We start from the raw sequence: 27,124 nt of genomic DNA, 5'->3' as shown, positions 1-27,124 counted from the left end.
CAAATGTAAGCTGGCTATTCTCTGGCCTATTTTATCCAAAACTTAATCAGAGGCGCACATACACTGCCACAGAGAGTTGGAAAGACGAGACGGGACGGAGAGATGGAGGAGTGAAGGAAAATGGATTGCAGGGAGAAAAAGCGTGATTGAGAGGGAGATGGGTCGAGCAAAAAAATACAGGATGAATTAAAAACACGGAAGGCAGAGACATGGAGTTTGAGTGACAGACAAACGAGAGGGGAATGGAGAGGAGGAAGCACAGATGGTTCTTTCCAATGACAAGCAGCTACACAGCACGGCAAGCAGGAAAGAAGCATCTCTGACCGGGGAACAAGTGGATTCATGGTGTCCCCTTTTCAAGGGCTTGTTAGCTTGTTAATTGTTTAAAAAGGAGGAAAAATTTACAGTGAAGCTTTGACTGCAAGCAAAAAATGGCTAACAAAATAATCTGAACTTGACTTAATACCTTTTTCAGAACCCTTAACAGATCCCATGGCCTTCCTCAGTGACTGCTCTGTTGTCATGAAACTACCTAGATTGGTTTTCTGTTTTCTTCTGCATATTACATCAGTCTATTTTATGTTTAGTTAATTTCAGCCTGGCCTCACAGAAATATGTGAAAAAATGGTGGTGGCATATATGTGTTAAATTTACAAGCCCGCACCATGTAAACAATGCCAGTGAAAGATCGTTTTTTGTACTGGACACAAATTCCCTGGTTCAAAAATAGGCGGGTTTCCATTACAGATTTGTGTAAAATTTAAGCGATATTTACGAAATGTCGATAAAACACAATTGTGAGATGATCCCTTTTCCACTGATTGATTTTATGCAACTTCTCCTCTGGCAGGAGAGCAAACTCAGCAAGTTTATTTCTATTGCAGCCACCACACGAGTCGTCATTATTTCCAATTGAAGGTGATGTATAGGTGTGTTACGTGAGCGATAATAGAAAGGCAAGCCCCTTATACTTGGGAGCGGCTACATATGAGGGATTTCTGGGAGGTGATAGTCCACGATTTCACAGAAAAATTGTGGATTCAAAACTTCCAGATGATCCGCTCAACTTTTGAAGAGTTATGTGATACAATAATACCTCTTGTAGCTCCTGCTGCATCATGGGGGAGCCAGTTCCTACTGACAAGCACATAACCATAGTATCATGTGACCTTGAAAAGACAGAATGTTTCCATTGCAGTTTTGTGAAATACAACTTATTGGAATCGCTTGAAATGCCACCTCATGTGAGCGTGGAAATGTTTTTGCTACAAATAGGATTTTTTTTTAAATTGACGTGTTTCCATTAGGTGTATTTTATATTTGCAAGTTCAATTTGCGCATTTTGAGGGTTACCCGATGGAAACCCGCCTAATGTCACACAATAAGCGAAGGTTAATGTTTTGATAATATATGATAATTATGATAATATACAGAGCACCTAAGTCTGTGTGGGGAGGAAGCTTGGTGTTGTGGATGGGTCAAACAAACACAGGACTTTCACCCAGGCGACCAGCTAAATGTGAAAATGAAATAAAATTCAGCTGTAAGTTTTTTTTAAATTTTTTTTTCACTGTACATACTTACACCCCTTATTGTTCTTAACATAACAAACACTCTTTTGACCAAAACTGCAACCTTTTTGGAAACTAATAAAGTAGTTTTAGTGCCTTAACCAAACCGTGTTGCCACAATGTAGGCAGAAGTGGTTCTATCTGTAACATTTTTTTTACAATTTGTTTTCCCACTCAGAGATCTTTCTACCAACATCTGTAATATTTTCAGTCAAACAATCTACATTACTCTGCTGTCAAAAACCACTCAAATTTTGATTAGATTTTTGATTGAGAAAATAAGTCATGAGGAATGAAACCTGTATTGGACACTGTTCGGTGTTACAAATGGAGTGCAAGTGAGTACTAACTATAACAGTGTGAATTATGGTTATAACACCACAAAGAAAAAAACAAAAAAAAAACAGCAAAGTATATCTGTAAGTTTTACTAACAAAAAGAAGACATACAGCAGACAATAAATTACTTTTACTTCTGTCTGTTAATTACTTTCACAGATTAATTAACAAATTATTAATTTGCCAACATCTATGCAGATATTAGTAGTATAAGATAGATTGAAGGACTGATTGATTTATGGATTTACCTGTTGGATAGCGTAGTTCCAAAAAATCATCAGTATTTGACTGAAATGTACAGATTATCTACTACTATATCAGGAAGATTTGCAGATCAGAAGCTTTAATAAACAAGAAAATGGTGTTGAACATTACTAGACGGTATAACATAAGCCACAATTCTTCTCTGCCTGTGAAGATGATGGATTTACATTACTGAGGACCTCATAAAGGCTGGTTACTTGTATTTTGCACAGACCAGTGAAATATTTCACTGTAAAATCCCCTTGGCATTTTCACCTTGGCCAAATGATTAACGCTTTTCTGGCATCACGTCGGGGGAGATAAAAACCCCTCCTTGGGAAATGGCAAGCAATTAAAAGTATATTAGCCATTCAAGACCAAAAATAATTACTGCTCCTGCACCATTGTGTTTTAGAAAATAGCTGCAGGCTGCAATCATAAGCTGCATGTACACACTCATATACACAAATGTACCGTGCACTGCAGTCACACTGTCGTGTGAGGGACACACATGCTACACGCTCAAGCAGCTGGCAGACAGAGGACCCACATCAAACCAGCACGAAGCTGTCTGCTTGACTGTTGAGCCCCGCTCAACTCAAACACACGCCCTCTCAGAGGCTTCCTTTTGATTTCACGTCTCTGGCCACTCAAGCCCGTGGCCTCTTTTCCTGTACATTCTGCCCTTCCCATTCTTATTTAGCTCCACATGAGGATGTTATCTGCATATTAATCAAATAAGGTCAAAGCCTGCCCTTTCTCTAATTAAATAAGATGCTCATGCCTGAGATAAAATACAGGGACAATGTTGATGTTAAATTTTCAAGGGACAACTCACCCCAAAATAAAAAATACACATTTCTCCTCTCACAGGTATTGCTATTAATCAATTTAGATTTTGGTGTGAGTTGCAGTGTTGGAGATAACAGCTGTAGAGATGATACTTGAACTAGATGGCACTCGGTTTGTGGTGCTAAAACACATACAAATTTCAAAAAAGAAAAAACAGAGGCAGCACGAGATGTAAACATTAATGGTCTTCTCCTTGGTGGAGCTGTAACGCTTGCTAGCTCAGTGGTGCTGGGAGAGAAAGCAGTAGATGAATGCTTCCTTCTGCGCTGTGATAGGGTTAATGGGTGTTGCTCAGCAGTAGGATAATAGTTCCTACCAGCCTTTTTTTCATTAAGAAGTTGTAAAATACCGCTGATTTTGCAGTACTTTTGGCATAAGAGTCTGATACCAAAGGCCACCTTTCACATTCGCATGAAACACTGCTGGACAGTGTCAGTTGAGAACATGGCTGAACAGAACCAATCATGGTGTTATTACACCTCAGCAGGTGAACGCATTATGACTCGGTCTTGTCTTGGTCTCGAAAATAGAGGAATCTGGATTTTTAATGGAGACCAGTTGAGACCACAATGAACTCTCATATTGAATGTGATTCGATGTAAAACTTCCTTCTTCAAATTCAGCCAATCACATAAGTCATTTGTAGTTTGCAATTTAGTCTGCCTTGTGTTTTTGTCAGTAAGGGTTAGGGGGTTAGGGGTTAGGGTTAGGGGGTAAAAAACACCTTTTCATGGGACAAAATGGAATAGCTCTGTGAGGGAGCGTCATAGAGGGATGGCGAGCTGCATCTTAGCGAGCTGCTTGCGAATACATAAGAACCATCCCGGTGGGACATTCCTAGCCGGAATTATAGTCAAAAACCAAAACGCCCGGTGAGCTTTTTGGCAGTAGCTCCACTCCTGAACATTGGAGGGCAGTGGGTGATGGAAGTGTGACCTACCCTCCCAAAGTCAAGCATGAACTCAAGGACGCTGGACCATTCGTTTCTGAGTTGTCGTGAAAATGAACATCTGGGTCTCTGTTTTGGGGCTAAGCACTTAAAGTCACACTCTGGTCTCAGTCAAGTGTTGGTCTCGGTTAGTATGATCTTGACTACAATGTGCCAACCATGTGCAACATAGTCTCACCATGTGCATTTGAGGACATCGCAGTAGTTCCATCCTGGGACAGCAGATGCAAAAGGATACCTAGAGTGTAATATGTAGACTTGGCAGTCCACTGCAAAGCAGCAATATGTGATGACTTTGGATGAGAAAATGTTCTTCCTAAATCGTTTATGGATAAGTTGAATAATAACCACGTCATTAGTTCTGGAGAGTGACATTGCGGCTGAGTGCTCTGTTATGTTAAAGAAAGGGCAGATATCTCTATGGCTGATATTTCCAACACTCAGCAGCTCACATCAAAACAATCGAGATTGATGATGATAAATAATAAAGGTAAAGAGAAAAATACACTTTTTTTTTTTTTTTAAATTTTGTGGTCAACTGTTTCTCCAGCTTTTGTTTTGATGTTTATTTAACCAAAAACACTGGAACTTAAACACTTTTATTTTTGCTCCTATTTTTCTAAGCTTTAAGTTCAAGATCTAAAACTTTATTCACGCACTCAAAAGATATATTTCTCTCAAGTTTGGTTGCAAATTTTATAAAATCTCTGTCCGTGAGTACTTTTTCTTTTCCAAGATAATCCATCCACCTGACAGGTGTGTCATATGATTGGATCACACAATACAATAACACAGATGTCGTAAGTCATTAGAGAGTGTGCCATTGGCATTCTGACTGCAGGAATGTCCACCAGAGCTGTTGCCTGTGAACTGAATGATCATTTCATGGCCATAAGGCATCTCTAATGTAATTTCATTGAATTTGACAGTACATCCAACCAGCCTCACAGCCATAGACATAATGTAATTACACCAGCTCAAGACCTCCACATCCTTCCGTCCCCACAGGGTTTTGACCTGACAGCAGTTCGTCATCATAACCAGCTTGTGTGGTTGCAAGACCAGTTGGAAGTACTGAAAAAATTATGGAAATGGCACTGGAGATGGCCTAAGACTTGGGACATCTGTGGCATTGTGTTGTTTGATCAAACAATGCTGTTTAACTCTTTGAAACCTGGGCAAATTGGCTTTTTTTTTCTCCTTTCAAAAACATGGGAAGAAGGCATCTATCTATCTATCTATCTATCTATCTATCTATCTATACAAAACAAAGACATGGCCCAGTAACGTTGTAAAAATTTATAATACTTATGTAAAATAATTGTAAATGTATAATTATGATAATTATAAATACAGTTTTCTTGACATTATTCCTTTGTTTTAAAATTATTTTCTTTTCCAGATCTACTCATTTTCTGCAATTTGCATGGTATTTCTTGTCAAGTTGCTCATTGTCCTGCTACTCATCTTTTTGAAAGAAATCAATCCCAGTTGCTCATGGCTCAAGGGTTTAAATTCTTGTGAAAGTTGTCTGCAGCACAAGTGATGTCGATCCAGGTTTGAAAGGGTTAATCAGGACCTTGATATGCCACCGCTGTCAGGTGGATAGATTATCTTGAAAAAGGAGAAGTGCTTTCTAACATGGATTTTAACACATTTTGCGACCAAAATAGGTTACTGCGTGTCAAACTGCTGCATCTGCTAGATCAGTCCAAAACATGTCATCGCAGCAGGGTTTCCCCCATTGTTTCTTTTTCTTTTCTTTTTTTTTTTAATGCTTTCCCCCGCCATTGACAATTTTACTGTAGTGTAGGGGACACTGTTATGGATGTTATGCAATAAAACAACATTTCCACGTCCAAAAACAAATGAACAAGATGATCTAAGGTCGTGGGGTGACGGGAGGAGAGGACTACTAACGTGCCGACTTTATCGCTATTTAGTGGCTTTTCAGACCCTCTCAGCGGCGAAACACATTTAGATCATCAGGGAACAAGGAGGAAATGTACTATCATTTATACCATGCTCGCTGCTCACAGTTGATGAGTGATATCTGATGTTTGATTTCTTTAGACAACAAGCAGAACATGTGATATGCAGAGATCACAACAAAGCAGTCAGTCCTACTCTGTAGCTGTGGTGCTTCCTGATACTATGGGTAATGTTCCACTCTGTAGTCCTACTATAATTCAAACAGAATATCATTTTCTGCAGTATTTTTGAACAATTCAAGTGAACATAAGAAAATAAGATTGAAAAAAAACAACAAAAAATCTAAAAATGAAATAGATTTTGCTCTTGAAAATGACTTTCTTTTACAAAAATGTGATTTTCCCCAATTCATTTGTACTGACCACATCTCCGCCTTTCATACCCTCAGGTAATGAAAAACAAACAAAAAGAAATGATCGGTTATCGGTATCTTAGCGGCCACGAGAAGATGGAAGTTATCGGTTTATCGGTATTGGTTGAAATAATCATTATCGTTCATCACTATTCAGTATATATGTGAATAGATAATCAGTCGGAGGTGACCACAGGCTCCATGGGTAAGATTCTGTGGAAATCATACTCTCATACCCTGCTGGAGAATAATAACCTCATCCAATTGAAATGAAGTGAGGACGGATGACGAGGTGACAGAGCAGCAGGTTGTAACGTTGAGCTTGACCTTTGTCCATTCCTATACTTAATCCTCCTTGGTTTTGATCGCTCTATGGTTTTGACTCGCACATTGATGCTAAATGTGTTCTCTTGCATTTTCATGTTAAATAAAGGCACAAAATGCCAGTTTAACACATCCTACAATAAAGTGCACAATTGTGCTCAATCTGTTGTGGGGCGTGCATTGGCCTTGTTAAAGGAAAGCGTCTGTGCCTGGATGCATCTGGAGGTAGACTGTTAAACCAAGAGATGTGAAGCATTGTCCAGGCCTGTGCTGTGTTGCATAACATGGCACTAAAGATTGGTGCCCCCCTCCCTCCTTGGCATCTAATTCCTCATGACCAAGAGGAACCTGTGGTCCTAGCTCAAACAGGTAACGACAGGCGGCTAGATACAAAATAGACTCAGACACTCCAAGAGTTCATTTTCTTACCAAATCTTTCAACGTGTGACGTATCTTAGACAACACTACTTGCAGCTCTCAACTCCATTGCATTGTTATCAGGTTCATCGATGATATTAATGAATCTTTTTGCACGCCTCTGTATGCTGCCCATCTGTGGCGTCACTACAAAAAGGCAGTGTGCAGAGACAGACTCTGGCCTATGATGACAGTATGAGGCTGCTGAAAGCCTCATGGAGTGCGAGTTTGAACCAAATCTTTGCCACTGTTCGTAATCCCACTTCTTCTGTTGTAATTAGAAATCAGATTTTTAGGTATATGTGTAAGCTGGTAAAATCTGACGATGGCGTTATTTTGGCTCTAGCCAATCCTGAACTGAGCTCAGTGAGGTTTAAGTCCGGAGCCACTGGCGTTCATGTCTGTATGTAAATGCCTGATTCACTGTGGAATCTATCTATCTATCTATCTATCTATCTATCTATCTATCTATCTATCGATATGTCTATCTATCTATCTATCTATCTATCTATCTATCTATCTATCTATCTATCGATATGTCTATCTATCTATCTATCTATCTGTCTATCTATCTTTTTTTCTATGTCGCTTTTCTTTTATTTTTGTTAATATTATTTTTGTTTTATTGTCTATGGACCTCACTATGAGCTGAGTCCTGAATAAAGTTTTGAATTGAATTGACTTGAATTGAGTTGAATTAAATCAAATTAAATTAAATTAGATTGAATTAAATTACACTGAATCAATTGAATTGAATTCTATTAAATAATTTAAATTGAACTGAATTATATTAAAATAAATCAAACTGAATTGAATTGAACTAAACTGAATTGAACTGAAATCCCCCTGCAACTTCAGCAGAGTATCAACAAGGATGTTCACATCATTCTACCCTTGCGGCCTCTCCTGATAACATGGACTCAACATTCTGTTTCTCTCTCTGTATCAGTGTGGACTCTCTGTCAACACTTTCAGTGGATGTGACTCGCCGTGACAGACATACGTCCAGCCAATCCTGACGTTAGCACTGACCTCTACTACACCTAAAAAATACAATTTATTTGTATTTACCATTTGTATGTGATGTGTACCTTACTGACAACAATCCCCATGAGGTTTTCACTTACTTTCTCTTTTGAAGAACTCTAATGAATTTAAAGTGGATTTTTGAGTAATCGCTGCTTGGGAAATCTGCATTAGCATAGTTGTTTCAGTTACTGTGTCCATCCTGTGTAGGCTATATGTGAAAGCTAGAGGATGTGTGTGGGCAGGGTGTGTGTGCGCGCGTGTGTGTGTGTTTTTATGAGACAATGTTAGCTCTGGCTGGTCTGGAGGCGATCCTCTGCTCTTCAAAAGGATTTACTGCTCGGAGATGAGAGTCTGCCCTGCACTGCAAACACCATATATACCCCCTACTGCGCACACACACACAAACACACACACAGACACACAAATACACACCTTGGCGTCTCCCGGCAGTGTGTGCTGTGAAAGTTTTGTGAGACTGTCGTCAGCCTAAAGTGGCTTCTGCTGATGTAAAATACAAAGACAGAGACAGTTGTATTATGTAAAATGTAAAACAGACAGAGACCTTTTTTGTTGTGTAAGGGCCAGAAATAGTTTCAGCTTCAAGATAAAAAAAAAGAAAAGAAAAGGGTGACAGGGAACACACACACACACACACACTTATACTCAAAGCGAACAAAAACAATCCAGAGCTAGCACAGAATACGAGGGGAAAGAGGTAAGAAAGGTGGAGGTGGGTAGATTGGAGATAGTCTTCCTCTACATGTATCTGTGCTTCTCCTGCAGTCTGCTGGTATATTGCCCTCAGGTACAGGTGTGGGGGTTCAGAACAAGCTGTCTGCTCTACCTGAAAAAAATCCACAAAGCTTCTTAAAGCTGCATAAGTGAAGACTGGCAGTATGCAAAATAAAGGTTAGGGAGCTAAAGTTAGTTGAGATTGCGGTGAAGAAGGCAGAGAAGAAAGGGCCAGAAAAGGCTGCAGGAAATGCAAAATTATCTCTGGTTAAACTAGAGTCTATGCGGATTTAATATGTATGCCAAACACATTTACATTGATCTTTCTGTGATATTAACCCTTTGAAACCTGGGCCTACATCACTTTTCTTTTACCTTTCATCTGGATTTAAACCTTTTAAACGTGTGCAAATTCTTTCGATGACAATGTGCATCTTAGCAGGAAATGACCCACCCAAAAGAAATTACAAGAAATAAGTAAAAGTTATAAGTGAAATGTCCAGATTTTTATTTTTAAATTGTAAAAATAACCTTGAAAACCCTGCATATATATTTATTATAATAAGGTATTTTAACTTATGTTACAGAACTATATTTATATATATATTTTTTAGCACTTTGTGGTCATTTCCTTTTGTTCTGTTTTTTAACTTTCATTTTTTTGCATATTTTCTGGACATTTTCTTATAACTTTTACTAATCTCTTGCTATTTTTTTTCTTTTGGGTCCTTTCTTGCAAAGTTGCAAATTGCCTTTTTTTCATGTTCTTGAAAGAAATCATGTCAATATGCTTAGGTCTTAAAGGATTAAAGTTCTTTAAAGAAAGTTTTAGGAACTGGCTTGAAATAACCTTTGAATTTCCTGTTTCTCACTCTGAAATGCCCAAACAGGATTCTTACATATGAAATGGCTGGTTGGATGTTAAATGGAGAGATGTCAGAGGCTGGATCCCAAGTCCTTAAATTGCTTCCCTGCTTCCCTTACTTGCGTTGTTTCCCTGAGTCTAAGCCCCACCCACCAGGGATGCATGGAGAGATGCAAGGAAACCAGGAGAGAAGAGAGAAAACAAGCACAGATGGTTTTAAGAGCCATGAGATGACGTTTTCTTTGAAACTTCACGTGAAGCAACGCCCATTTCTGATGATGGCAGCAGCTGATCAGCTGATTGGGCCGCTGCTGGTTGTTCAGGTGCACTAAGCATAATGTGATACTCACATAGAACAGAGGAAAAGCCACAAAACTACACAAACTCTGCATATATGTTCCATTACAGCAGATCTGTAGAACAGGCATTTTTCAGCAGCTGCTCTGCAGAGAAACACGTCTGCGTTACCTCCTGCCAGGTCGTTTATGACGTCATCGCATGATTATATGACAGCTTCTGAATGAGTTTTGCACTGACCTCAGCAAAACCTGATGTTTCTGTCTCACTGATGAACGCAAGTCTGTTTCAGTGAGCTTAAGTGTCAAAAAAACGTTGCTCTGCAGAGGCAAGAGACTATAATAATGTTAACCAAAACGGAGCTGAAGCTGCAGCTGCTGTGTTCACTGAGCCAGCGGCAGCGTTGTGTCTGAGAGGGCCTTCACTGAGAGACTTAATGCAATACTTAAGATTACGGTTGATGATGATGATATTGGCCTGTTATGGTGCGCCCTCCGGTACTGGTGCCATACGTGCGTGCCAGTAGCGGCGGCGCTGCAGCTGACCACAACTGGATCAGCTGCGGAGACTTTTGATAGAGTTGATGTTGCATCTACACTAACAGATAAATAATAACCTAATAATAGAGTTTGGCCTGTCAGTGACACAGCAACAGAGTTTCTCTGTTTAACAAACACCTGCACATAACCTGCACTCTGTATTCATACTGTACCGTGTCCCGTTTAGAGTCCAGAATGCTGTTCGCTATTTGCATCTGCAGGCTATTTATTTACTTTCAGATTGTAAATTCTTTATATAATAACCCAGAATGTTGGTCCTGATGATCAGGGATGATCAGCCTCACGTGTGACTGAATATAACTGAGAGTAAAAAGTGTTGTATGCTGACAAACAGACTATAAAATACAGATAGCAAATCGACGTGAAAACTTAAATGAAGACAGTTTTTGGCCCTTTTGTTGTTCTGTTTTTTGGACAGTGATTCAGGACATAAATGAAATATCAAACTCAAGAGTGATAAACTTGAGTGCAATCTTTGATCTGTCTGTCAATCAATAACTGACGGGGTGTGTCGGCCGATAAAAGACTTTTGTAATGACTGCTCTCGAGTGTCCCCGCTCATTGCTCCCCAAAGGTCCCTCTTCGATTCTCGATCCTTGGCACAAATAAGCGCTTTGGTATGTCCTTCAAGATGGCGCTTCAAGACCGACTTCCGGTCCAAGCAAGGATCAAGGAAATGAAAAATAAGAGACTTGGGATCCGGCCAGAGTGAAGGTCTGACCATGGACAGGTGCCCCGAGCAGTTGGGGGTTCGGTGCCTTGCTCAGGGGCTTCTTGGCAGTGCTGGACTTGAAGTGGCAACACTCCTGTTCCAAAGCCAAGTCCCTATGGACTGAGCTAATAATTATGTTGTAGTACATGAGATTGGGAACTTGCTGTATAAGATGTTGAAAGTTTCAGTTTTGATTGAACATTTGCGAAAGGCATTTAAACAGTTTTGTGTTGGAGTTTGTTATATTACAAATTCGAAATATTGTCAGAAAGATTTTCATTTTTATTGAAAATGCATATTGGTTACAATGATTGGTTATTATTAGATATCTCATTAACTATTAATAATCTGTGTTGGTATCGGCTCTGAAAAACAGTATTGGTCGACCCCTTGAGGAGATGCCCCCTTGGCCATGCAGACGGACGCAAAGCGTTATTAAATGAAATAAACAATATAGCATAATATGACATGTCAGATGATATATTTCGACATATTGCACCACCCTTCTCCAAACTATTTTTATTATTGGCCTTTATAAATCGAATCTCAGGTGACCTGAGTCGGAAGTAAGGAGGTGGAATGATAGAGATGGGACATTACAGTTTGTGGATATTCAACATTTCTCTCTGGTGAAGTTTGCACTTATGTTTCCATTCCTTTATGGCCAAAGATGAAATAAAAACTCAGAGGTTCCACTGCTGCAGCATACTCCTCCACCTCTCCCTTGAGCTGCTCCCTGCTTTATATTCACATAACTGGAGTTTTTGATCATCTCTCACCGTGCACAAATCTCACCCTCCTGTCAGTTGCAGAAGGTTGCAGCTCTACTGCTGCTGCAGTTTTTGTTTTTATGCGTACATTTTCTTCTTATTTTTTATGTCCTAATTATATCTAAGCTGTGGGTAAGTTGCTGTGGATTTTAGTTTTTTTATCAACATCTTCATGAGAGTTGGATACTGTTTGCTTGGACTACAATCTTAACGTAAATTTTAATATCCACTTAAGATTTTTTTGGCAGGTTTCATGATTATACACTAACACCAAGTGGTTCATTTTTACAGCAACCTTTCTTTCCAGATTATAAAAATATTTTAAACATTTTTGGATTCTGTGTACATGAAGACTTGTGTAAAAGCCAATAGCTCAGGCGGCATAAGTATGGTATATGACACCAGTATTGGTAAGAGTAGTAGTATGGGTAAAATAATACTGTTACTGTTTTTATCTTTCCTGCTCTAAGGCTGAGCTGATTATTGTGGGCTGGCTGTGGCTCAGCAGGTAAAGTGGGATGTCCAGTAATCGTAAGACCGGTGGTTCGATCCCCTGCTCCTCCCATCAACATGTTAAAGTGTGCTCTGGGCAAGATACTGAACCCCACATTACTCGTGGCACCTTGTATGGTAGCCAAGTGGCAACCTCGAGGTCTTAAAAATGGAGGTGCCAAACTGCAGTTCTTTGAATGAACTGGCTCCAAGAGCGTGTCAATCCCCAATGAACCCTAATGTTAAAATGTCCAACTTTATAGCAGAAATAAACATATTTACAGCTGGTACAAAAAACTGTTTTAAGGTTTTACATAAGGTGTCAGAGTGCATAAAAAGCATAACAATTGAGCTTGTTTTCATTTTTAAAAAGTGCAAGAAGAGCCAAAAATGTCCTAAAATCCTTGGAATGTCTTAAAGTCCTAAAATTCTCCTAAAATTCTAGAAATGCCTTAAAATCCTATAAATGCCCAAGAATCCTAGAACTGTCCTAAAGTCTTAGAAATGTCCTAAAATCATAGAAACATCCTAAAATCCAAGAAACATCTTAAAATCCTAGAAATGTCCTAATATCTTCCTGTAAATGTTGTAGGACCTACGATATTTTCAGAAATTCCTGTTGATTTTGAAAAGCAGTCTCCTGAACCTGAAAAAAAGTGTTGCCAACAACACATTTAGTGTTGTTTTGGTATCAGTGTTTCATGTCAGTATTGGCATCAATACAGGTTCAACACATGCTGCGGTGCTGATAATCATGATAATGATACTCATGTCTCTGCCACCTGCCATAACCCAGCTCTTGGGCCATGACAAATCGAGAGACGCACCAAAACAACAAATTAAGTTTAAATATAACATAATCAAAAACACATCAAATGGGATGTGATTATAAGTAGATCAGGAATGTAAGATATGTTGTGTGAGTGGTAATGTGATGTGTAGGGTGCTGTATGGTGCACAAATTATATGAGTGAAATCAAAAAGCAACAGACGGGCCACATCACCAGGGAGGGGTGCCTGCTGGAGAAGAGAAAGAGACAATTGTTAACTCGGCTCATATACTGGGACCACATGCTCCAAGAAAGCACTGATTAACCACTCACAATAGAAAACACTAGCAGACCCTGCAGGCAGGGCTGAGAACGCCCCCCCTTCCCAGCGGGATCACTGAAAAACAAACAAAACAGGATTCCCTCACATCAGTTAGATCCCGCCCCCCGAAACCTCACCTCAGCAACCAGGCACCTATAAAAAACTCATTCAAGAAGGAGGAAGAGGGACAGACATCAGAGCACCGTCAGGAGGATGGAATAACTGCACATCAGTCGCAAGCTACAAACTTAGCCCACTGGGGCGCGAGGGAGCGCATCCGCCATCACACCTCACAAGTTAAAGATTATGGTCAGTGTAAACAACCACAGGACCACAACCGGCACTGACATGAACTTCAGACTGCTGAAGAGCCAAGATGAGAGCCAGTGCCTCCTTCACTATGGTGGAATAATTTCGTTGGTACGAGTTGAACTTAGAGAAGTAACAAACAGGTTTATCAGTGCCATCTGACTGCTGTAACAAGACAGCACCAGCGCCCACCTGGCTGGCATCCACCTGGATCTTAAAAGGCTCATTTAAGGACGGTGCAGACAGGACAGAAGCGGAGCATAGGAGATTTTTCACCTGTTCAAATGCATTTTGGCAGTTGGAGTCCCACACAAATGTTTCCCTGCCTTTTAACAAATCCGTCAAGGGCGCAACCATTGTGGAAAAGTTGCGGCAGAAACTCCGGTAAAAACCAGCTAAGCCCAGAAAACACATTAACCCTTTTTCCGTAGTGGGAGCGGGGTACTGCAAAACAGCTTCCACTTTGGCATCCACTGGACGCACATGCCCCTGTCGCACAACCCAGCCAGGATAATTTATTGTCGCCCTGGCAAACTCACACTTCGCCAGATTGACACTGAGGCACACCTCAGCCAGGCAGTCACACAGAGCACAGACGTGCTGGACATGAGACTCCCATGTGTCACTGAAGACAACCACATCATTCAAATAGACAGCGCATCCTTATTCATAACACCACCATATTCATAAGACGCTGAAAAGTTGCAGGAGCATTTTCGAAGTCCAAAGCTCATGACAGTGTACTCAAACAATCCGGTGGGTGTTACAAATGCAGAAATTTCCCAAGCGCACGCAGACAGAGGAACCTGCCAATACCCTTTCAGTAAATCAAATTCACTGACGATTTAGTCTTCCATACGGGGTAATGGATAGGAGTCTGATTTCGTGATTTTGTTAACTTTGTGATAATCGGTGCAAAATCTGGGTGAACGATCACATTTATCAACCAATAAACACGGCGAGGCCCAACTAGAAGAAAAATGGACTGCAGTGTTATTATCTCTCATGTCTCTCTGCATGAGATCGGCTCTCAGTAGAGCAAACCATGATAAAAACTAGATTATTTTTTTATTAATAAATCTATCAATTTTTTTTCGATTAATTGATTAAGGTATCAATTTTTTTAATTTATCAACTAATCTATTGATTTTTTTTTTAATTACTCAATAAATATAACGAATTTACTGAAAATAACATTTTAAAACTTGTCATACACTGCAGGACATTATTCCCCAACAAAAATAGCCCAGTCTTAACTTGTAATCTGTGTTTTACAGTCTGATATAAAGTCTCTCCAAAATGAAATTAATGCAAGAGCTTGTTCCACTCACAAGTAAAAGGTATGTAGTGTAATCTACATTAAGCAATCAAACAGCAAAATAAATAAAACAATGTAAAATACAAGTCACTTAACAAAACAGTAACTCTTTGTTACAGTCACAAACCTCAAATCTAGCAGTCCAACAAAACATCTTACAGTCAAATTAGTCCAATTTGAAAAACTCTATAACTTTTCTCTAACAGAAATAATTATAACAAATTCATTCTTTCTGCATCAAAATAGACCAGTCTAACTGGGGCTTAAGGCATATAGCTGCCTGCTGATATGAGTGCTGTATTTTCATATTTATAAGCACATATTCCACTTATTTATGAAGTTATACAAGCTTTTGCACAGCTGACAACCCGGTCCTGTAAATGTTTCAAAATAAAATGCATTGTATCAGCAATTGATGGCATTCTGTCCACAGAGACACAGTCAGATAGCTTTTGTTTTGAAAGGGAAGCAAGGAAGTTGAGGTAAAACAAACATCTTTGTATTTCTTTATCTGTGTGACAGAAAGATACTAAAACTGCAGCATGAAGTGGTATAGAGTCAACAAACGCGAGCGTCACAGGTAAAAAAACGGCGAGCCACCGTTTCTCTGGATGTGCTGCCTCACACGCAGCTCAGACGCGTCTGACGAGCGCTGCTCGGGCGAGCAGTGTGCGCGCTCTGACGTGATACACCAGCGCCAAAACAAAAAACAACACGCGCGGCGCTGCTCACGCCCTCGTCACGCGCGCTGTGTAAAATGGTATGATGCGTCGACACACCCTACGTGAATCGACGTATTCACATGATCGATTACGTCGCCCCAGTCCTAATAAAAACCCTCAGATCAATCGTGAAATGTGATGAAGCCAACTAAAGGTGAGCAGATCAAAAATAATGCAGGTAATAATGGGTGGGTGTGGGTTTGTGCAATAATGTAATTACTGAATATTGTCATAAAGACGGTGTCAAAAACGCGATATAGATCGAAAGACGCAGTCTGACACCTATTAACTCACAATGAGCTCTCCATTTTTCACCCAAAATGCAAATGATTACATATCCATCAACTAAGCATTGTTGCTTTTTCCTCGACTTCAGTGCCCGGGCCTTCCGAGGGAATAATTCATGAGAGAAGGTCTGCGAATGTGCGGAGAAGAAAGGAGAAGTCATCAGTCTATGTAGTGCTGCTACTTGTTCAATTAGAGTACTAATTCAGAGGCAGTCTGACTGATGAGAGTTTTTAATTATAATCATGCCGCACGACCAGTGTGATAGATGAGTGAATTAAGGGCCCCAAAGTTTGATAAATGTTGTTGATTGCATAGATCGGTCCAATCAAGGCCAACGCGCACACACACGTGCGAGAGAGACAGAGGGCTGTGTGATGGAATAGAGCAGTGATACTCAATTTACGGTCTGCGGGCCAAATCCTGCCCATGATAAGGTGCTGGGTGGCCTGACAACCACTTTCTGTGCCTCTTGTTTAACTTTTAAAGGTTTCAGCTTGTCTTCGGGTTTGTGCCGAGTGTTTCGTGATGACAAGTGTCATTGTTGCAGCTTGTCATTTGTCATACTTCTTTTATTTTGTTGTCAATTTCAAGAGGGCGGGTCTTATATAATATGAGAGTGCCTAAGGGCAGATGCTGGGGGAGAGACAGTAGCAGTAGAGGAAGACGAGAGGAGGATGGCATGCTCCTGTTGAGACCATAAAGCAAAACAAATCACTCTCATTGCTTGAGTATTTAATTTAGTTGAAGTCTACATATTCTTATTCTCCCAAAATTAGCCAGTACAAGCTCAGTGCACAATCTGTGGAGTCCAAAGAGAAATGAGCAGAGACACTGTGTGGAAAGCTGAAAATTCTCAGTGCAAATATAATGCAGGTTGCTGTTTAAAATTTTAGCAAGTTGCATTTGAATAGATGGCAACAGGGATGTAATGCTGCCTTCACGTGCTACTCGGATATATTGTATTTACAAGATACAAGCACATGAACAGCCCTCCAAAGTTGTAATTTCAAGTGGGAAATTTTGAAATTTTGATGATATGAGTTGCCGAGTTGTGAGATTGGCATGATGTTTCAGGGCAGCGGAAATGGTGTGGAAAGCATGGAAACAGTGTCAAAAATTGATGGTAAAAAAATATTATTATTTTGTTTCTAGTAGCTTTCATTTACTTTTAGTAGTTGCACATTTTAGAACATGCATCTATCAGCTGTAGCAAGCAAGCAAACTTTGAACTCCAGAGCATGTCAGGAGAGTATGCTATAATTAATAACAACATTATTTTATAACACGAGTTGCCGACTTGACATCATAAAAGCATAAACATGGCAGGCAAAAGTCATTGTAAGGAACTTTTTTTATTGATACACATATTAAATATCAATTTTGATCACATACGAAGTGTAATATGGTATTAATGTTAACTGCTGTCCATGTAGAGGACCTAGATTAGGTTGAAAAATATATAAAAATATGATATAATATGTGAAACTGGAAACAGCTATTAACCTCTTGTTTAAACACTCTTAGTATTAAAATGCAACCACTCTTCTTTGTAGCTTCCATGTTGTTCGCACTTTACCACCTCAAAGCACATGAACACAACCAAGTCTGAAGAACGGCTTGCCAACTTAAAACTATGAGCTTATGACAATAAATGAATGCAGCGTAAATCACAAGTTTCACCACTGTGTGATTGTATATAAATTACTTGGACAAACAATATGCAATGCAATATATTTTTGATATCATAAAGTGTACTGCTATTCCATTTCAATTCCATTCAATGCAGGGGCCTGCAGTCGAAATGAAGCGTTGTAGGTGAATTTGCTCATTGACTTTTTCTTGGCTGCCTGTTGCTCAGCCTCCAGCACTGTTTGAATGTCTAGAAATGAGGTGTACTTGGATAGAAAAGGTGTGTATATGTGGGTTTCCATTACAGATCGGTCCCTTGACTCAATATATCATTCAGATCTTTGTATTGTTACACCCCTAGTTGGCAATAATCTTAATATTTTCAATTTTGTTTCGTGCCTCCATGCAGACTGCATTGTGAAATTTTCCTTGTTTCCCAATGTTTTTGATATTTTCTATATTGGATCACACCTTATTTGCACCTCACTGTTTTCCAGTTTTTATATTTTGCACCTTACTCTAATGTTATATTTGTCTTTTTGTGTCTTGCATTCTTTGTATCTGCACCATTCCAACTTTGTTTGGCAATCATTGCACAGCAATTTCCCTTGAGATAAATACAGTTCTGTGTAATCTTATCTTTAATGAGGACATTTCATTATTCTCACACATGTAAAGCACGGCAATTATTTCTGCTTCACCTTTTTGTAAATAAAAATGCAATAGCTTGACATTAGAGTGATTACATGTCTGAAGTTGTATGGAACCTTGCCATTAGATAATTTTGTGCAGCTCTTTTGGGGTGTATGCAGAGCACAGAAACTTTTCAGCTTGAGCAGCTCGTTCGTTACAATTGGCTTGTGCCGCATTTGTGTGGTCCCTACTCATTTTGTGTTTATCAAATACTGGATTGCTGAGATTCTTTGAGTTTGTATGAAAACACCTGTGTTGCTTGTCAGATATGGATGGGATAACCTTTCAGACAAAAACCTTGTCTTGGTTTGCTTTAATATTTCCTTGTGTATAGGAAAACGCCAAAATATCTGATTAATATCTGTTGTTTGTTGGAAATCTCTCACATTGGTGAACCAGACGCATGGTGCTGTGCTTTAGCTGACAAAATTTTATTTGCTATAGGTTTCAACCCTTTGAAACCTGAGCAAATTGGCTTGATTTCTTTGAAAAACATGAGAAGAAGAGGGCAATGAGCAACAAAAGAAGCAAAGACCTCAACATTTGCAAGACACTAGTTAAAAGTACAAGAAATTTGAGTGAATTTTTTTTTTAAAAAGGAAATGATCTGAAAAAAAGGGTTTTGTGAAAAATAATTCCATAACCTAACCTTTTCTTTTTACCCCTAGACATTTTTCCCTTTTTTTCTAAAAAAAAAAAATTGCATCTACTACTTTCTTGCAATTTGTGGAACATGTTTTACCAAGTTGCTTATTGCCTTTCTTCTTTTTTTCTGTTTGTTTGTTTTCCCCATGAAATCGCACTAATTTGATTAGGGTTCAAAAGCTAAAATACATGTGAAAGGTGCATGAGAAGGGAAAGGAGTCCAAAGAGGTCCAAATTCTAATGACCCTTGTAGCATAGAGAGCGAAACAACTTAGTTGAAAGACCACTGTGTTGGCATGCGGCCTTCATCCTTCAAAGTGGCTGTGGTTGACCCTAGAGTAGGTTGGAAAAACGTCAGCACCAGTCATAAAAGGTAATCAGGAGCAGGATCCAGGGTGCTCACTCTCACTCCATGCCACACAAGTTTACTGAAGACAACCTTTTGATCCAAGTAGGATGGAAAATGTAGGACCGAAATGTTGTCTTCCATAAACTTGTGTGGCAGGCAGATAGTGTGCAAGCGCTATTTTTTTTCTCATGTATGCTTTTTTTGGAAAGTCTTGCACCTACGTGATGTGCATCTTTCAACTTCGAACTGCCCATACTGACAAAAGTTTAAGCGTCTGACATATTTTGATGCACAATGCTAAGCCACTTAGAGCTAGCTCAGTGGCGACCCAGTGGCTTTTATGAAGTGAGAACCAAGACTGTGGTTATTTAAAATTAGACAAAAAACTACTTTAGCAGACCCTGTCTTGTTACTAATATGGTTAGCGTTTCATTCATAATTTCAGAGACACATGGAGGGAGGAAGGGAGACTGGCTGAGTAGGACCAGAATGTGGCTGACTTGTTTGGTGCTCGCTGATCACCATACCCTTAAAAGCTTCAAAATGTTATTTACATTAAACGTTTACATTCTGAATGCTGAGACTCTGGTTATCTAAAATCTGAGAATGTAACCCCAAATCTAGATGTAGACGAGAATCCACATTTATCTAAAAATGGGCTTAAGAGTGAAACAGTCAAAAATTAACAAATCGCCCACTGTGTATCGCTTTATAAATATACTGTATATTGCAAGTTTATTGTAAGTTGATTTCTTGCGAGGCCAAAGAAGCAGGTGTGAATTAGACTGAAATGGAATGAGAGAGAAGGAGATAAGGAGGGAGAGAGTGAGGGTGGTGAGAGACTGATGAGATTCATTTCATAGCTCAGAGAGAGAGAGAGGCTGGCAGTGCTCCATGTCTACAAATGGACTCATCCAGCTGAGGTTGAGGGTCAATTTACTTTTCATTCAGCTTCTTCAGGAACTAGAGTTTCCTTCTAATTTGAGACCTGAAAATCCTTTCAGTCAAGAGGAAAAAAAAAATCTCTTATCCAATCTGGACAGGAATTACCCAGAATGAAACACTGTGTTTAGTGCCAGTTGCAGTTAACAAGGCAAGGCGAGTTTATTTGTACAGAACCTTGCAGCAACAAGGCAATTCAAAGTGCTTTACATCGGACATAAAAGCCCTTCAAAGTCCAGTGGGAGGATTTAGGGGGATTTATTGACAGAAATGGAATATAATGTTCAAAATCGTGTTTTTATTTGTGCATAATAATCTGAAACTAAGCTGTGTTTTTTTTTGTTACCCTAAGAATTAGTTGTTTATTTCTGCATTTGGAGTGGGTATTGCAATAGAAATAAAGCTGTTAATGTTTTCAGCATCCATCACCACGCTTCTTGAAATGTCATCACCAGAGAAGTCACATAACATCACTCAGTGGAAACACAGTCATCTCATAATTGTGTTTTGCGCAAATCTGAAATGGAAAAGCTCACCTAGAGAGATGTGGGAACACCAGAACCAACTTAGAATCAGTAATTAATCAGTTCTCAGACACACAGGAAATCAGTGCAAAAATCTGAGAAGAACTGGATTTAGATGCACTGATATATTTTTTATCCTGCTGGAGTGCTATCAAGTCTCAAAGTGATAGTTGACAGTAGATAGTTTTGTAACTGTCTTAATGTGCATATTAAATTTTAGATCTGAGTCCATGACTACACCAAGATTTCTGCTTGTTATGGTTTTGTAGGTAACCACAATAAAACGCAGCCCAAAAAAGTTAAGTTTTAGTTTCTGGGTTTTTTTTTTGTTTGTTTTGTTCTTTTTTTTGTTTTTGGCTTAGACCCCCAGTATTCTTAAATTTTAGAAACGCCCATGCTCAAACCATATTTCATCTTCTACTTTTGTAATGGTCTTAACATGCATCTTAAAATTTTGATCTGAGTGCATGACCAAGATTTCTGCTGGCTTGGTTTGTACCACCACAAAAACTCTTGTATCACTGATCAACATAAATCTAGTTGGTGCAGTCTCTGGACCTCTTCCAAGTGTGTGTACATGTGTGTTTGTGCGAGTGAGATTCAGGGATGGCAGATTTCAGGGAGGGTCTGTTGGCAGATGGGCAAGGCCTGACACACACTGTAAATCAACACACTCAGTCAAGCACACATGCACACACACACTCCACTCCTAATCAAACATGGTGCAGACATGCTGTTCTTGCCAAGCTTGATTATGTGGGTGTTTGTGTGGGTGCTTGGGTGTTGTGTGTGCGGTAGCAGATGGTGAGGATCTGCTTACCTGTGTGTATGTCGAAAACCGAGTTGATTAGGAAGATGAGTCAAACATTAAATGATAAAATATGAGTTCTGCAAACACTAACACCTCTCTCTCATTAAGATAGCAGCATCAAGTGGAGTGTGTGGCTGTGGCCTGCCTGCTGTCTGTCTGTCTGTCTGTCTGTCTGGCAGTGGGCTTTTTTGTCTACCTGCCCGTCAGTGTAATAGTCTCTCCTTCCTCTCTCTGCTGTGTGCTCTATTCCTGTCTGCAGGACGTATGTGTGTCATTCCTAAAACCGGTCTCACACACGCGCACACACACACACACACACACACACACACAAAACATGTCTGTTTGTTAATAGTGCCATCTGCTGGAAAAGGGATAATAATATCAAGGTACCCTGTAAAATATGGTATCATTTTCACCTCAACCATTAGTATGGGGTGGAAGCAGCACACAGTGTGCATCCGGTTAACCCTTAGAAATCTGAGAAGATTGTGGCTTCATTATTTTTAAAGAAAACATGAGAAAAAGGCAATGAACAGCTAAGAAAAACAAGACCAAAAAGGAAAAGTTTAAGAAAATTACCTGAAAATTACAAAAAAAGTAGAAAAAAACAAACAAAAAACCCAGATAAACAAGGAAGTTGCCTGTAAAAAAGTGCTCAAAATAATGATAATTCTGCGAAATATTTTTCGATATAAAATGCTGATAATTTATCAATGAATGTATTTTTTTAAATATTATTTTGATTTTTTTGGTACATTTTCTGTGGCTAAAAAAAATCTAATGCTACCGATTTCTTACAATTTGCAGAACTTATTATTTTTTTTAAATTTGTCCATGTTTTTCGCCCTGTGTTTAAAAAGAAAGCAAACAAATTTGTTCAGAATTCTAAGGTTTAAATGCTTGTGAAAGGTGTCCGAATGGACCATGAAAGAAGTGATGTGAATCCAGGTTTCAAAGGCTAAACTGGGATGACTGGAAATACTCAGGGGAACAGGGTACATATTCACGAAGAGTTACTCCTTCTGATGAAATTAAAGAAAGAAGGCTTTCGAGATATACCATCCTCAAAGAGTTTCACCTTACAGTTACGGCTAGATCCTAGCAAAGATAAAAGTTATTCACAAAGAATATTCGCCTTTAAGAGAGCTCCTAAGGCGAAAAACTGTAAGCAGAAGGAGTTTCTTAAGCAGAGGAGAAAACTGTAAAAAGACAAAGAAGTCAAAGAAATATTCTTCACATGTATCTGAGTAGACTCAATTACAAGCTGATTACATTTTGGTGGTCAAAGTCAAAGTGACCTTGCATTCGTCTCATTCGTGTGAACATTGATAACTCCACAACACCTTGAGGTTATTTGTTCAAATTTGGCACCAACGTCCACTTGGACTCAAGACTGAACTAATAAGAATCTGATGGTCAAAGGTCAAAGGTCAAGGTCACGGTGACCTCAAAAAACATGTTTTTGGCCATAACTCAAGAACCCTGGGTGCCCACCTTAGAACTGTGATCGTATATATCGTCTGTGCTGCCAAGGGGAAGATGTGTGTGAAGCATCCATGTTGTCACAGACATGGATGTAAACTGTATGTGCTAGTTCGTGGAGACATACAACTGCATGGCCATAGATTTAGTTTAGCAATGTTGTGCTTGAGTCCAGTGTTATTATAACTAACAGAACCAATGGCCAGAGCAGCAAAACTAAACCCAAGTTGTAGAAACAGAAGTTTTTCTTAAAGATTTTCCAATCATGCCCCATTGTCCAGACAGCCTTTGCTAAACAAAGCCGTGCAATGACAGCCCTTCACACCTGTGCTTCCATTGTGTACCCCGTTTCATCCAATTTCGATGTTGGGTGTCAAGTGGCTTTGTGTGTTGTCTGTCTAACTTATGAATTTAGATTGTGTTTGGTCACACTGAACTGCTGGCACATTCAGAGCCAGCCAGTGACGCCAGTGTACTGTTGATTGTGTAAAGCTAAGTTTTTTTTCTTTGTGTGTGTGTGTGTTTTCTAGAGCACTTCAGAAGAGCAGCAGCTGCAGAAATAAAGACAGTAACTTGGTAAGTACAGCAATATCATTGTTTTGATCTCCCAGCTGTCAGTTGATTCTTTTTCTTTTTCCAGTTCAGTCTAATACTGGCTTTATAATCAGACTGTTTTGTGTCATTATTCAGACTGAAATGTGTTCAAATTTTGCTCACTTCTGTTTGGAGATTATATCATTTTGCCAATTTTCACAACAACTACAGAAATATGCCACTTTAAGAGCTATTATTACCTTAAGTTGACTTAAAACAGGCTTCATTTCTGGCACCCAGGCCTGTTGCCATTTTTCTATCACTATTTTTCATGGATATTGCTGCATTTTCTGTTTTATCTATTTAGTTATTTATTTTTGGCTGGGATGTCTCTAACGTCCCAGTCTTTCTACTGCCTACAAAGAGATAAGTTAGTCTGGCTGTGTGAGCGGTTGAACAGTAAAAACTGTTTGCTTTACTTTTCGTGCCAGATACAATTGGATGGTATGCTAATCAAATCATTCTGATGATTTAGAAATGTAAATGTCATTCTTCTCTCTTGCATTACTGGTCAGCTCATCAAAGCATATACTTGGTTGCTGATGTGGAGAGTAAAAGAGGTAGTTGCGTAAAGAGAAAACGAAAGCGTGAGACAAGTTCAAAGCTTACCCATTTCACACCTCCATGTGTGACCGGTCACTGTGTGAAGTGGCTGTGATGGTCAGATTGTCTGTTTCAGAAAGTTATAAATTGCCAGGTGCTTATTTCAAATGAAGGCTTTGATTCAGACAGTTTTTGGAGCATAACTCATGCAGAAAAGATAACAATTAAATATACTTAGAAACACAGTGTCAGTATGTTGCTGCTTAAGTTGTAGTAAGTTGTTGATGATGAAAGTGGTGGTGTAAGAACTTTTCCAGCGATGTTCCAAAGTCACATTGTGTCATTTCCTCATAAACATCAAAAGTCACAGATTATATCAGTAGTGACTCGTGTTAATTATGCATCAACCTTGACCACTTGCCCAAATGACATTTGTCTGACGTCAGGTGAAATGATAGGTTCACAGTTTCATGCAAATAGTTGTATGCCCACATGAACATTGGCACAGTAGTAGTAGTTTTGAAGGACAAAACAAATACAAAAACACGCAATGCATTACATCTGACAACCAAACAAACACAAAAATAGAACCCCCCCACCCCAATTCCAAGCTTGTCCATTCCAGTACAATAGATCAACCTAATGTCACATTATAAGTAATCAATATTAAAAACATCAATATCACATCCACAAATACGTGTTTGGTTACTCAATTTCTTGCATGAATAAATACAATCTCAGCAGTTTATTATAGTGTGTTTTACTACTTTCTGTGGTCAAATGCTGTGGGAAGGTCTTTCCTTGTTTGGTTATTAACAGTTTTGAACTGTTTGTCATATGAGCTGCTTCATTCTATACTACCTTTAACAGGTTGAAGTCACTTTCTGTTGTATTGGAGCAAATTACTGAACAGTAATCTAACTGTGATGAGAGTAATGGTTGAACCAGCTGTTTTGTTACTAGGCATGGATATATTTATTTTTAAAAATATATATAATTACCATGTTTTTGCCCATTATTGTCACAATTCATGTTTTTATGCTTCTGTAGCTTCTCCCATAAACTATATGTATGAGGGCTTGATGCTTTTTCTTCAAATTATTTAAATTATTTTGATTTATTACATTAATTTAAACCTTTGTGCATGCATAGTTTTTACTTTTAATACTTCAACGCATTTTCCTGAAATCACATTTATTTAGCTTGAGTTTAATTAGGTCAGCAGGCCAACATCAATTTCACTACTGCAGAGGCTCGTTGTCTTCCTACAGTCTTTTTTGGTGTCATGTTTTGCACACACCACAAAACCAGCCCTTATTTAGCATTTGGGGGGGTTACCTGTGCTAACAGGTGATTCATTATCAAGTGGGATTAATCATTGAGATCACTTGGGTAAGAGCTGATTTGGATGGTTGAGAATTTTTGGTGCATCTGGAGTTGACTTCACTAATATTTTCTGTTAGCAGAAAATTAAGACAACATATGAGAGAAATTTAAGAGCATGTTGCTGCATGAAGCCCAATGTTCTTCAGGAATGTGCTTCCTTTAAGGGGGATGAGAACACACATACTTGCTGGCTCAGTTTCCATTTTTTTAATGTATTTCTTTTAGCAGCAAAACATAACAAATCAATTAATATACATTCAATTTTGCATTGCAAAGTCAGTCCCTCTGTTCCCAGAATTTACAGTGTGTGACTTAAGAGTGTTGTGACTTTTAAAGGCCACATCCTGGAATGTGGGAAGAGTTTTCAGGTCAGTTTGAGAGCCATCCTGTCAGAGACTGGACATTTTTCACAGACCCCTCCATTAACGCTGTCCTTCAGCTTTGCAGGCTTTTCTCTGATTGTCTCCATATTCACTGCAGAGCTGTCCATGGTGCTGAACGTGTGTGTACTAACAGGTAACAAACAATAGATGGAGCCAGGATGCCATTTATAGACAGTTACAGTGTGGTAAAGTGAAGATATTACACATTCATGTGTGTGTCGTGAAAGAAATTAGAAAACCATTAACACTTTAAAACCTGAGAAAATTGGCATGGGAAGAAGGCAATGACCGAATAATAAATTACCCCAAAATGAGTCAATAAAAAATACAAGAAAATTCCCTGAAAATCAGAATAAAAACAAACAAACAAACAAACAAAAAACTCTATCAAAGCTGTGACACTGTGACCTATAAAATGTAGTTACAATCGAGGTTGTAAAAGAAATAAAGACTGGTCAGGTTATTACACTCCACTAAAACTTAACTAAAAATTAGAATCAGGTGTGACAAAAACATTATGGTTAACTGAAATGATAAAAAAAACATTAAAAAAAACTAAAATGATGTTGTGTACTTACAAAACTAACTAAAATAAAATAAAAGTAAAGTAAATTAGATTTAATTTAATTTAATTTAATCTAGGTGTTAAAGGGTTACATGGCTAATTCAATAAAATGTAGAGAAATATATAGAAGATGAAAAAAAGAAGGAGAAAACTGTGACTGAGATAAGTCTGACTCACAGGCCCGGCTCCAGTGTCCCCCTCTCAGGCACACAAAGACTTTGTGGTGAGCTCCCGCTGTGTCTGTGAGAACTCCAGGATGTCCCACGGTGAAATCAGCAAGTGTCTGAGGGCCCCCTGCACACCTTTAATAAGTCTGCGACTCTGCTCTGAATGTTGATTTTGTTCAACACAACT

At 39.0% G+C, this 27,124-nt stretch overlaps 1 protein-coding gene across 3 annotated transcripts in view; it reads left to right on the top strand.

Annotated features, from left to right (window-relative positions):
* Positions 1-27,124, top strand: part of rbfox1 (RNA binding fox-1 homolog 1) — a 338,256-nt gene that overhangs the window by 39,220 nt on the left and 271,912 nt on the right. For all 3 annotated transcript variants that reach the window (XM_042505386.2, XM_088091126.1, XM_088091127.1), the window contains one exon: positions 23,830-23,875. The gene's annotated coding sequence lies outside the window, so the exon portion shown is untranslated. The remainder of the gene's footprint in view (positions 1-23,829; positions 23,876-27,124) is intronic.

The sequence above is a fragment of the Plectropomus leopardus genome, chromosome 18 (genome assembly GCF_026936395.1).
Source record: "Plectropomus leopardus strain MGB_pleo_1.0 chromosome 18, ASM2693639v1, whole genome shotgun sequence".
Classification (NCBI taxonomy): Eukaryota; Metazoa; Chordata; class Actinopteri; order Perciformes; family Serranidae; genus Plectropomus; species Plectropomus leopardus.
The sequence above is the reverse complement of the archived record's forward strand: the minus strand, read 5'-3'. Positions and strand labels throughout refer to the sequence as shown.